The sequence below is a fragment of the Dama dama genome, chromosome 4 (assembly GCF_033118175.1).
Source record: "Dama dama isolate Ldn47 chromosome 4, ASM3311817v1, whole genome shotgun sequence".
Lineage (NCBI taxonomy): Eukaryota > Metazoa > Chordata > Mammalia > Artiodactyla > Cervidae > Dama > Dama dama.
Window position 1 is genome coordinate 49,701,018 of NC_083684.1, and position 10,658 is coordinate 49,711,675.

Here is a 10,658-nt window from a genome sequence, read left to right on the forward strand (position 1 = left end):
GATCCACTCCCTGCCCAGTACTTTAATTCCTGATCAGAACCTGCCAATCTCAGCTACACAATTAAGCCAGGCTCCCAGGTATTAACATTTCACCAGACACCCAGAATTTAGGGCCCTGGTCTGTAAGCTCTTTTCTGGGAGAAGCATCTTCTAGTTCATTGTCAGGAGTTATGCTGACCTGATGGCTGTGGAACTGAGGAAGCAGTATGAGAGTTAGACTCTGAGGTAGGTAGATCACCCGTGATCTTATAAGGCAGGGTGCCAAACCTACCTGCCCTTAGAATGTCTCCCCTGATGTTGACACCTGGTGACACCTCTAACTGTACTTTTGTTAACTGCTGAACTTTCATGTACAGAGAGAATAAGAATTCTCTTGATGTACATCTCCTCACTAGAGGGTGGAGACACTCTCCAGGCCAGAGTCTGTCTGAGTTGTTCACTCTTATCTTCACAGTGCCTGGCCTGTGGTTGTTACTGCAGCTTGAGCCAGACCCAGTCCTGACCTTTAGAGTCTCAATTGAGGACCTTTCCCTCACTGATTTGCACCAAGTACAACCTGAGTTGCCAAATGAAGGAGTCACAGGTGGGATAAAAGCACAAAAACAGGTTTCCACCAATACTATACATGCTGCACATCAAGTGTGTGTCCCAGGAAGTACACACACAGATGTGCCTTTGTGGCTGGAGACTCTTGAGTGCTGGGTCCACTGCTTGTGTGTGTGTGTGTGTGTGTGTGTGAAAGAGAGAGAGGTAGGGAGGTTGGTTGAGGTGAGTGAGAAGGGGAGGAAGGGAGAGGAGAGGACGACATGAAGACTGGGAGGGAGATGAGAGAGGGGGTGTGAGATTGTGAGAGACACTGAGAGAACTAGATACTGTGAGGGATAGAGATGTTGAGAATACATTGTGAAAGAGATTGAATGAGAGTGACAGAGAGATGGTGAGAGAGGAACATTGTGAGAGAGTTTGAGAGGGAGGTTCACTGTCTTGAGAGGATGAGAGAATGGTGGAGAGAAAGATTGAGAAAGACATTGAGAGATAGAGTGAGCTAGAGGGGGAGAGAGAGTGATTTAACTGAGGTGAACAGAACCTAGGGTCTTTTTCCCATAAGGCAGGGGGCCCTCAGGGCCTGGTGATTTGGAAATATTTGGATGACTTGGCCCACAAATAGATTCACCTTCTCTAAGTGACAAAGGCTGTGGTGTGTGTGTACGTGATGTTGGGCTGGGCTGGTCTCTTGGAGGTGGGTCTTGACCATGGTGTGCCTACATGGCAGAGTAGGAGGAAATGGTGCTCACTTCTCCTGGTCAGTGCTCCCTGCCTCTCTTTGGCCAGGAAACAAAGATGAGAGCTTGCTGAACTGTAGATAAACTTTTGAGTGCCTCCTGTAGGCTTGTTCTGGAGGGGCCTAGAAGGGAATAATGGGCAGTTGGGGTAATTGTTTATGGGACCTGGGAGGGTCTGGCATAGGAATCCACAGTGGCAGAAGTCTGGAGAGCAAGATGGGAGGAGGAATGATTTGGAGTCAGTGGGCTGATCCTGGGGTGGGGGTCATCAGCAGTTGAGTGGGGTGATGAGTGAGGCTGTGCTCAACCACCGTCTCCTACCGCCTCAGTTCCCATCCCTAAGGCTGGTCTTCTTATAGCCAATACCCCCCTGGGAGGAGGGCAAAAAGGTGAGAGTAGGCTCAGTCTTGGGGGGCTTCAGGAGGGCCTTGGGTTGGGATCTGAGGACAGGTCTTGGGGTGGGGGCAGCACCCATGTTGTTGATGACCTTCCAGCCAGCAGCTCTGGAGGACCTGCCCCTGTGTGGTGCATGGACTTCAGGCCTGCATGTGCCTGGAGTGGGTGTGTGGGTGCCTGGCTGGGAGAGGGGTGCGCATGCTCTGGGGACTCTGACTGCTGGGAGCAGGCCTGGGTTGGGGGTTATGAAATGGAAGGGCGCACATGACCTGGGGTGGACAGGAGGAGGCTCTTCCTCAGCTATCCCAGGAGTAATTCTGTGCGGCACCATGTCCTGGAGTAGCAGACTGGTCTGAAGCTAGAAGTGCTTATGAAGTTCCTGGAGACAGAGCCCATGAAGAGTCTTAGAACTTGGAGAACTGGGGGAACATATCTGGAGTGGCAGATGCTTCCCCCTCCCATCTTCCTGCTCCGGCCCTGAGGACGCAGCTGGGCTGCCTTCTCTAACCCTGGGGGAGTGTGTCACAGGTGGGCCCTTTGCTATCCTGCAAGGAGGGTCACCACAGAGGGCAGAGCAGGCCTGGGTGTCTCCCCAGGGACACCAGGGCCCTCAGGTCTCCCTGGGCTGCAGGGACTATGGCCCTGAAACATCTCGCACTTAGATGGGAATCACTCAGCACCGGTGTTGTTGTGCCTGTCACATACACATTTGTCCATCACTGTCTGCTCACCTGTTGCTCCCAACGTCCTACACTAGTGCACACCCTCCTCCACCTGTGCTGTGCAGGTATACCTGCTCATGTCTCACACACACCTGTGCTGCCCACTGGTTACAGGACGGTCCCACAAACTCCACCTTACCTTCCTGAAGTTACCTGCCACACACTTGTCACTGGCACCCGTGTGACCCAGCTGACTCACTCCTCTATGATAGTGTCTGGGCCATCAGTGCTTCATCCATGGTTGGCCTTGCGGACACCGAGGGTGGGACTCAAACCCAGGAAGAGGCATTTCACTGGCCCGATGTTTACTCACCCTCCTTCAACCCCAGATTGCTTTGGGAACTTCCTCTTCCATCTGAGCAATAGTACTAGAGGATTGCCAGGCCTCTTCAGTTGGGCTCTGCCTGGCCTGTGGTCTGGTGTGGCCATGTTCCTGAGCTGTGTGTGTCTCAGCCAGGGGCTGCTATCCTTGCAGACATGTGGGGCCTTTTGAGGCTTGACCTATCCCCAAGCCACCCCTCCTTGTCTCCCTGCCCAGCTTGGCTCAGCTCTCTCCTTTCACATATGCGCATTCTGGTCACCTGCCACACCTGAGTCACTTCTGGCCCTGGAAATGGGGGAATCACTGACCCTGGTGAGAAGGTCTTCCTCCAGCATGGGAATAAGCTTTCATGGGGATGAAGGGAGTCCTATTGCCAGACGGTGGGGAGTCTTCAAAGAGGCAGAGGGCTGTGTCCATGATGGAGGAGATCAAACTGACGAGGCCTGTACCATGCAGACTGGGACCCTGTTTCTTGCGGGGTTAGGAGCCTCTCATGTGGGTGAGGAAAGTCCTAAGGGAAGATCATGGAGCCCTGGGTGGGAGTCAAGGTATCTCACTGCAACATGTCAGTGGGAAGATTGCATTTAGCTCTGATGTGGACTGACCCACCCTCCCTTCATCTCCTTTCTTCCTCCCTTCTTTTTAAAAAATATTTAAATACTTGATTATATTTCATATGACTGGAGAAAAAATACCTTGTTGGCTTTGGGACTGAGCAACTGGGTGTATGTTTTCCATTTTCCTGAAGGTTAGGACAGGCTCGTGTGGGAGCGTAAAGAGAAAATTCTGTTTTACTTTTTAGAGATGTCTGCTGTGTGGAGCAAGCTGGTGGAGTTTGGAGCTCAGGGAAGATGAAGTCAGGGCAGGAGATACACATTTTGTAACTGCATTTATAAAGATATTTGAAGTTGTGGATGAGACCATGTGGAAGGATGCTGAGATCAGAAAGGAGAGGAGGACCAAATCTGAGCTCTGGGCTCATTTTTCCCTCAGCAAAGGGGATGGAGCAGGGGGTGCTAGTGATGTGGGTGGGCATGGGGAGGGGGTGGTTGAAGGTGGCATCAGAGAAGCCATGGGGGAAGAGGGCAGAGAGAGGAGAACAGGAGGCTGCTGAAGGAGTTCAGACCTTGAACAAGCTGTTTCAGAGCTGCAGTGGGAGAGACATAGATCTGAGCTCCTAGAGATGAAGAAAGGGAAGGAAAAGGAGGCAGCCAGCTCCCTCAGGTATATGGGCTGGAGGTGCAGCAGCGGTAGGATTTGGGTCAGGGCGAGTCCTTATAGGATGCTGAGGCCTGTTTGAGGCTCCCTGCCCACATCTCTCAAGAGCATGTACACTCCATGTGGGCATTCCCTGGGTTGTCTTTCCCACCGGACCCTGGTCCACATGGGGGCAGGGTCTGTGACTACAGTGGTCACAGCTGTGTCAACTAGGAGCCCAGCATCCAGCTCCTAACGTGCTGGTGAATGTTGGTTAAGGGCCAATACTTGTAAAGCACTCAGGATGCTAACAGGTGAGTAATAAATAGTAAAAGGGCATAACTGTTGGCTGCCGACCAGGAAGTAGCTGAAGACAGAGTGGTTCTGGAGGTCTTGCTCCAGATCCTGATGGATGGAGCAGCACCATGCAGGCCAGCTTTATGTGCCGGCACTGCAGCCAGCCCCTAAAACTGGACTGTGTCACCACCCAGGAATCCACTGCTCCGTTACTGCCCCCAGCCCAGGTCAAACCGGGAGGGAAGTAGGAAGGGACTAACTCAGGAGAGGGGCCATTTATCAACCCCCGTCGGAATGTGTCTCACACATTCATCCCCCAGCCTGGTTGATGTCTGTGGAAAGTGCCAACAGCTTCACTCTGATTGGGAGGTGTCTGACACAGCCCCAGGGAGAACATTAGCTAAAAAGTAAAATCACTGGAGGCTTTCTGACTTCCTGTCGGGGCAAAAAGGTGTGGGTCACCACTGGGTGAGGGAGGCACAGACTCTGTTTTGGGCCAGCTGGACACTCAGCTCAACCTCCCTGAAGACAAGTGATAGAGCTGCAAATGCTGTTTGGAGATCTCAGAGCAAACGAATGAAGATGATGGTTAACAGCTACACATGGAGCTAAAGGCACTGGCCTTGGGGGAGGAGAGGCTGATTAAGAGCTGAAAGAAAAGAACTTCAAGATAGTGGCAGGATATCTTGAGTGTGTCCAGGCTGAGGCTGAGACTAGACCAGGGGAAGCTCAGTATCGAAACACACTGAACTTAAACAGTGACAGCTGGAAGGCGATGATGAGCTGAAGGGTGTAGAAAACCAGATGCCTTATGTTTCTGGAGAATGAAACAAGCTGAATGCTGCTGGGAGCTGGACGGTGTTGCTACCAGTGCCCTGGCCAATAGGATGGGTTTGAAGTTTTAGAGGTTTTAGTGTGTTCCCTGTGGAGTCTGAAGTCTCAGACAGATGTAAGGAGCTGCTGATACACTGGTCTGGGGTCTGTGTTTTATCTGGAACGGCAGGTTTCCTGGGCTGTGTGCAGCAGTTCGCAGAAGAGGCTGAGAAAGAGGACTTCCTTACAGGTTGGATGTGAGAGGGCAAGATGGAAGACAGAGGAGACAGTGGTGGCTCCAATTCTGTCACACCCAGTTCAGCTCTGAGGAACAGTGGATGGAAACTCTGATACTGTTGAATGTTAAGTAGGGCCTTGCTTGGGTAGCTTCAAAGTTTCATAATAAATGAACTCCTTTTTTTCCTCATGAAGATACTTGCCTTAAAGACGTAAGTTTTTTGTTTTGTTTGCAAAAAAAGTTCTAAATTAAATTCAGGTCATGTCAAACAGCACATGTTTACAGTACCAAAAAAAAAAAAAAAAAAACAAAAAACCCAGGAAAAGCCACTGTATTTTAAAATATCCATTGATAGTTTCCAGAACTAGAACAGGCCATGTATAGTGATTTTGACTCGTAACCCCATGCCTTCCTTTTCAAACTCTTATCTTCAAAGTGTCCAGCTTAAGTGTGCTTGTATTTTTTTTTTTTAAGCCTCAGTTGAATTGAGATTGGTGTGTTTTCACTGGATTTTATCTCTCTCAACTTCCTGTACTCAAAATATGAAATAGAAATTTTTATCTCCACTGAGATGATTAAATGTGTAAGCTACACAGTTGGATAATGTGAGAAAATGACAACATATAAGCTGTGTCTGGTCACCATATGATGTGATTGAAAGTTTGTACTGTAACACATCTCTCTTGGTACTAGGTTCTAATACCGAATAGCCACTCGCTGTGTGTTAGAGATATGAAATGGTGTTGGATACCGTTTCCCACCCTGAGTCACGTGGTCATTTTGAGTCTTTTCCCTGTCCTTCTGCTGCTGGGCCTCATATTGCCCCACAGTGCTGCTCTGAACCTCCTTGCCTATTCCAGTTGTCTCCCTTCCCACTCTGCTCAGGGCTGGGTATGACCGTCCCCCACCCTTCATCAAGAGGAAGAGTGGGCTCAGTTCCTCCTCCTCCAAAGGGAACTCATTGGCTTGCAGCAGCCCTGGCCACCTCCCTGCCAGGGTCGTAGGGAGCATGGCTTGAAAGCTTATTCATGCTGTCCCCACTCTAAAGATGCTCCCTAGACCTATAACTCTTTCCTTTTCTTCTTGTCCTTTTAAAAATTTTATATCAAGACATATATTTACAGTGAAGCTAGAAAACATGTTCAATTTGAAGGAAAGAACATGTGGCAGCCGATCTGTTTCCTAGTGAAAGATTGCTGCTGTGAGCCGTGAGTTTTGTCAGGATTCGTGACCTCTGGAGGAGAGAATTTTGTCCTAGGGTCAGAGACAAGGCTTGACTACTTGGAGCTTTTTGTGTAGCAAAGTTTTATTAAAATATAGAGATAGGGAAAGCTTCTGACATAGACATCAGAAGGGGACAGAAAGAGTGCCTCCTTGCTAGTTTTTAGCAAGGTGTTTTATGTCTGTTCAGTTCAGTTCAGTTGCTCAGTCGTGTCCAACTCTTTGTGACCCCATGAATTGCAGCACGCCAGGCCTCCCTGTCTATCACCAACTCCCGGAGTTTACTCAAACTCATGCCCTTTGAGTCAGTGATGCCATCCAGCCATCTCATCCTCTGTCGTCCCCTTCTCCTCCTGCCCCCGATCCCTCCCAGCATCAGGGTCTTTTCCAATGAGTCAAGTCTTTGCATGAGCTGGCCAAAGTATTGGAGTTTCAGCTTCAGCATCAGTCCTTCCAATGAACACCCAGGACTGACCTCCTTTAGGATGGACTGGTTGGATCTCCTTGCAGTCCAAGGAACTCTCAAGAGTCTTCTCCAACACCATAGTTCAAAAGCATCAATTTTTCGGTGCTCAGCTTTCCTCACAGTCCAACTCGCACATCAATACATGACCACTGGAAAAAAGGTAATGAGAGACACCTCAAGGCTGAGGGAGTTTCACCAGGCCTCTCTTTCACAATATGCATTTTTGAGATGGGATGGCACAAGGTATGTCATCCCCTGGCCATAAAGCAATTGACAGAATACTGGTTTGTTGAGCCATTATCAGCCTAAGGTTTGAGGAAAGAAAAAGTCTCAGGTGGAACCATTTTGAAGAAAGGCCGATTCCAAAGTAAATACATAGTTTCATCAGCATAGCTTAGGAAAAGCATTTCCATAAGAAAAACACATTGGTTAGCTCAAGGCAGAACCAGGCATAAGCCTCTTTTAATTTTGTGTAGAGAAGGAAAAAAAACACTTGCCACTTGCAGTTTATTTCCTCCTGCCGCTTGGGGACCCCTGGCCTTCCTGCCTGTTACCCTCTCATTCCCCCCTGTTCTTTTAGGAGAATTATGTTGCTTAGGGAAAGGGGCGACATTCTCATTCCATAACTGCTGAGCTGACAAGGGGCGTTGTTCCTAAATTTGTGAGGCAGCATATTGTCCTAACCCTCCTATTAAGGATCTCTGATCCAGAGGCCCCAAGTAGTAGTTGGAGGAAGCTGTGGCACTCATAGGAGTTTGGACAAACGTTTGTAACTTAAAAGCCTTCATGTGGTGGCTAGAAACAAATCCAGTTACACAGTTACAGATGCAGGGAGCAAACAGCAAAAACAGAACAATCAGAATTACTACAATTAAGATAGTTTTCCACCATGGGCAACTAGTTAACATCTCCCAAAGTGAAGCAACTGAGGCTTCAGAGTACCCATAGCCTGAATCATCTTGTTCATGTATTTAGTAAAGTGAGTGACATTAGTGCTTATTGTAAATAATGGCACAAGTTCCTCCTTGTGTGACTATTAGAATATCTAAGGCCAATCTGTTGTTCAGCATTAAGGGCTGAAATAGCTTTTTGAGAATCTTGTAAGGCTTGTTGAGTAAAGTTAGAGCATCAACTCATAGCATAATGTCTGTAGTTCCCTTAGCGGGAAGGAATATTGCAGCCAAATAACCATACCAATGAAATACAGACCTTGTCCAACGAGTTCTGAGGTGTGGCAAATTAGCAGGCTTCTCTGGAAGCTCTGAAAATATGAAAGTGAAAGTGAAGTCACTCAGTCCTGTCTGGCTCTTTCCGAGCCCATGGACTGTAGCCCACCAGCCTCCTCCATACATGGAATTTTCTAGGCAAGAGTACTGGAGTGAGTTGCCATTTCCTTCTCCAGGGGATCTTCCCAACCCGGGGATTGAACCCGGGTCTCCTGCATTGTAGGCAGACGCTTTACCGTCTGAGCCACCAGGGAATCCCCTGAAAATAGGAAGCCATGAGTAAAAACTAGACCTAGGGTTCTTATCCCTATCCAGCCTGGGGGAAGCCACGCCCACAGGTAGGAGCCACATATCCATTAGGTCCCACTTGGAGCAAGCCAGTGTGGCTGAGGGGTCGATCAGTGCCTGGCCAGGCAGAAGGAGGACCTGTACTGGGGTTGGAAAACACAGGAATGACTACATGCATATTTCCTGAGGCAAAACCCCCTATTGTTTCTAGTCATTATAGTTGTTGGCTAACTTCTGGGGATGGCTCTATTTGTTCCCAGTATATGGGAGCACTGGACATTAGGTGTCCCTTTTCAGGAGTTAGCCATATGACCTCATCCCATATTTTATAAATATCAGGTAAAAATCCATCAGATCTAGACTGATTTGTTGTCTTATGTGCAGCAAAATCATAATTAAACTAAGTTGAAACAATCCAAATTAAAAGTCACATTATGTCCGTAGTTAAGGTGCAAAGTATTAACACCAGTCCATTTTAGGATTGTAAGATGTCATCATATTAAGAAGAGGCATCGCACATGACTGTTGTTGTTGAAGGTAGTCACAGACTAGGAGAAAGTCCTTTCTTTGAAGTGGAGACGCCCACCACAGGAAGTCTTCCATTGATGAGGAGGGGCGCACTCTGCAGATCCAGCAATTAGACTGATTGTAGAATGTGGCTTAGGGATGAGCCCAGGACAGGAAGGCATTATCTGGAGAGTTAAACAGCAGGATTTTGGAGTCAGCAGAAGCAGACCCATATATAGATTATCAGGCCCATTTGAAAAGTGAAAAAGTAAAAGCATAGAGAATAAAGATAGAATGACTGGCTTAGCCTGAAGGGTCAGGATGCCACTTTTTAACTCGTGTGATGCACCCACGAATCAGTTCCTGGCACCTTGACAGTTGTGGGAGAAGAAAGAATAACCTGGTAAGGGCCTTCCCAGAGGGCCTCAAGAGATGGCCCCCCAGGTCCCAAAGTCTTTATCAGGACCTTGGTTCCTGGCTTAAACCATGGCTTGTTTGACTCAAAGCCTGGGTTATGCATCACCTCCCAGAATTCTTGTGATGCCTGTTGAAAAGCTGAAATCTGCCACCAACTTTAAACTTAGTTATTGGTTCTTCTAACAACAATGACTGACAGACAAACTCTGACCCTGTGGATAAGCTCAAAACAGGAGCTTGCAGGAGAGCAGTTTGTAGAGCCTTAAAAGCCTTCTGAGTATCTGGAGACCAATCCAGTTTGTCAGTTTGGTCTTGTTGAGTTTCACTTATAAGTTTATATAAAGTCCAGGTAAGTTCCCCATAACCTGGAATCCAAATGCGGCAGTAGCCTGTGATGCCCCCAAATCCTCTCACATGTCTTAAAGCCATAGGTAGGGGATGATTTAGTATAGGCTTAATTCTATCAGGGCCTATGGCCCTCATTCCTTTGGATATGATTAGGCCCAGATATTTAACAGATTGTTGACAAAGCTGAGCCTTTTCCCTTGAAGCCTTATAGCCACAGCCAGCCAAAAGGTTTAGGAAGCCTTCTGAGGCTTGTGAGCAAGCTTCCTCTGTCTCAGAACAGAGCAGAATATCATCTACATATTGTAACACCAGTAGCCCCACTGCCTTGGGGCTATTAAAGTTTTGTAGGTTCTGTGACAAACTCTGTCCGAATAAATGAGGGCTGTCATGAAACCCCTGGGGCAAAACTGTCCAGGTTAACTGAGAAGCTGGCTGGGTAGGGTCTTCAAAGGCAAATAAAAATTGACTTTCCTCTGCTAATGGTATAGAATTGAAAGCATCTTTTGAATCAATTACTGAAAAATATTTGGTTCTTCAGGAATTTCAGACAATAGAGTACAAGGATTAGGCACCATGGGGTGTAAAGGATCCACAGCCTCATTTATTATTCATAAATCTTGAACTAGTCACCATTTATCATTCGACTTTTTCATACCCAAAGTAGGAGTGTTGCGTGGACTGTTACAGGGAATTAATAGCCCCTGCTCCTTTAAATTTTCAATGATATGTTTTAACCCTTCCTTAACCTCAGGTTTTAGAGGATACTGCTTTTGATGTGGAAAAAAGTGCAGGTCTTTGAGCTTGACAGTGACAGGAACAGCATTTTGCGCTCGACCCACAGTTTTTCCATCAGCCACACTCTAGGATTTATATTTTGTTCAATTAATGGGGGAGAAAAAGAGGGCTCCATATTCATG

General features: G+C 47.7%; 1 non-coding gene and 1 pseudogene across 1 annotated transcript; one reads left to right on the top strand and one right to left on the bottom strand.

The window, feature by feature from the left end:
* The first annotated feature begins 4,345 nt into the window (after window positions 1–4,345).
* Window positions 4,346–5,131, top strand: LOC133055056 (beclin-1-like; annotated as a pseudogene).
* Window positions 5,132–8,363: 3,232 nt separating this feature from the next.
* TRNAC-ACA (transfer RNA cysteine (anticodon ACA)) lies at window positions 8,364–8,435 on the bottom strand. Its single transcript has one exon. It is a non-coding gene; the product is annotated as a tRNA-Cys (tRNA).
* Window positions 8,436–10,658: the final 2,223 nt, after the last annotated feature.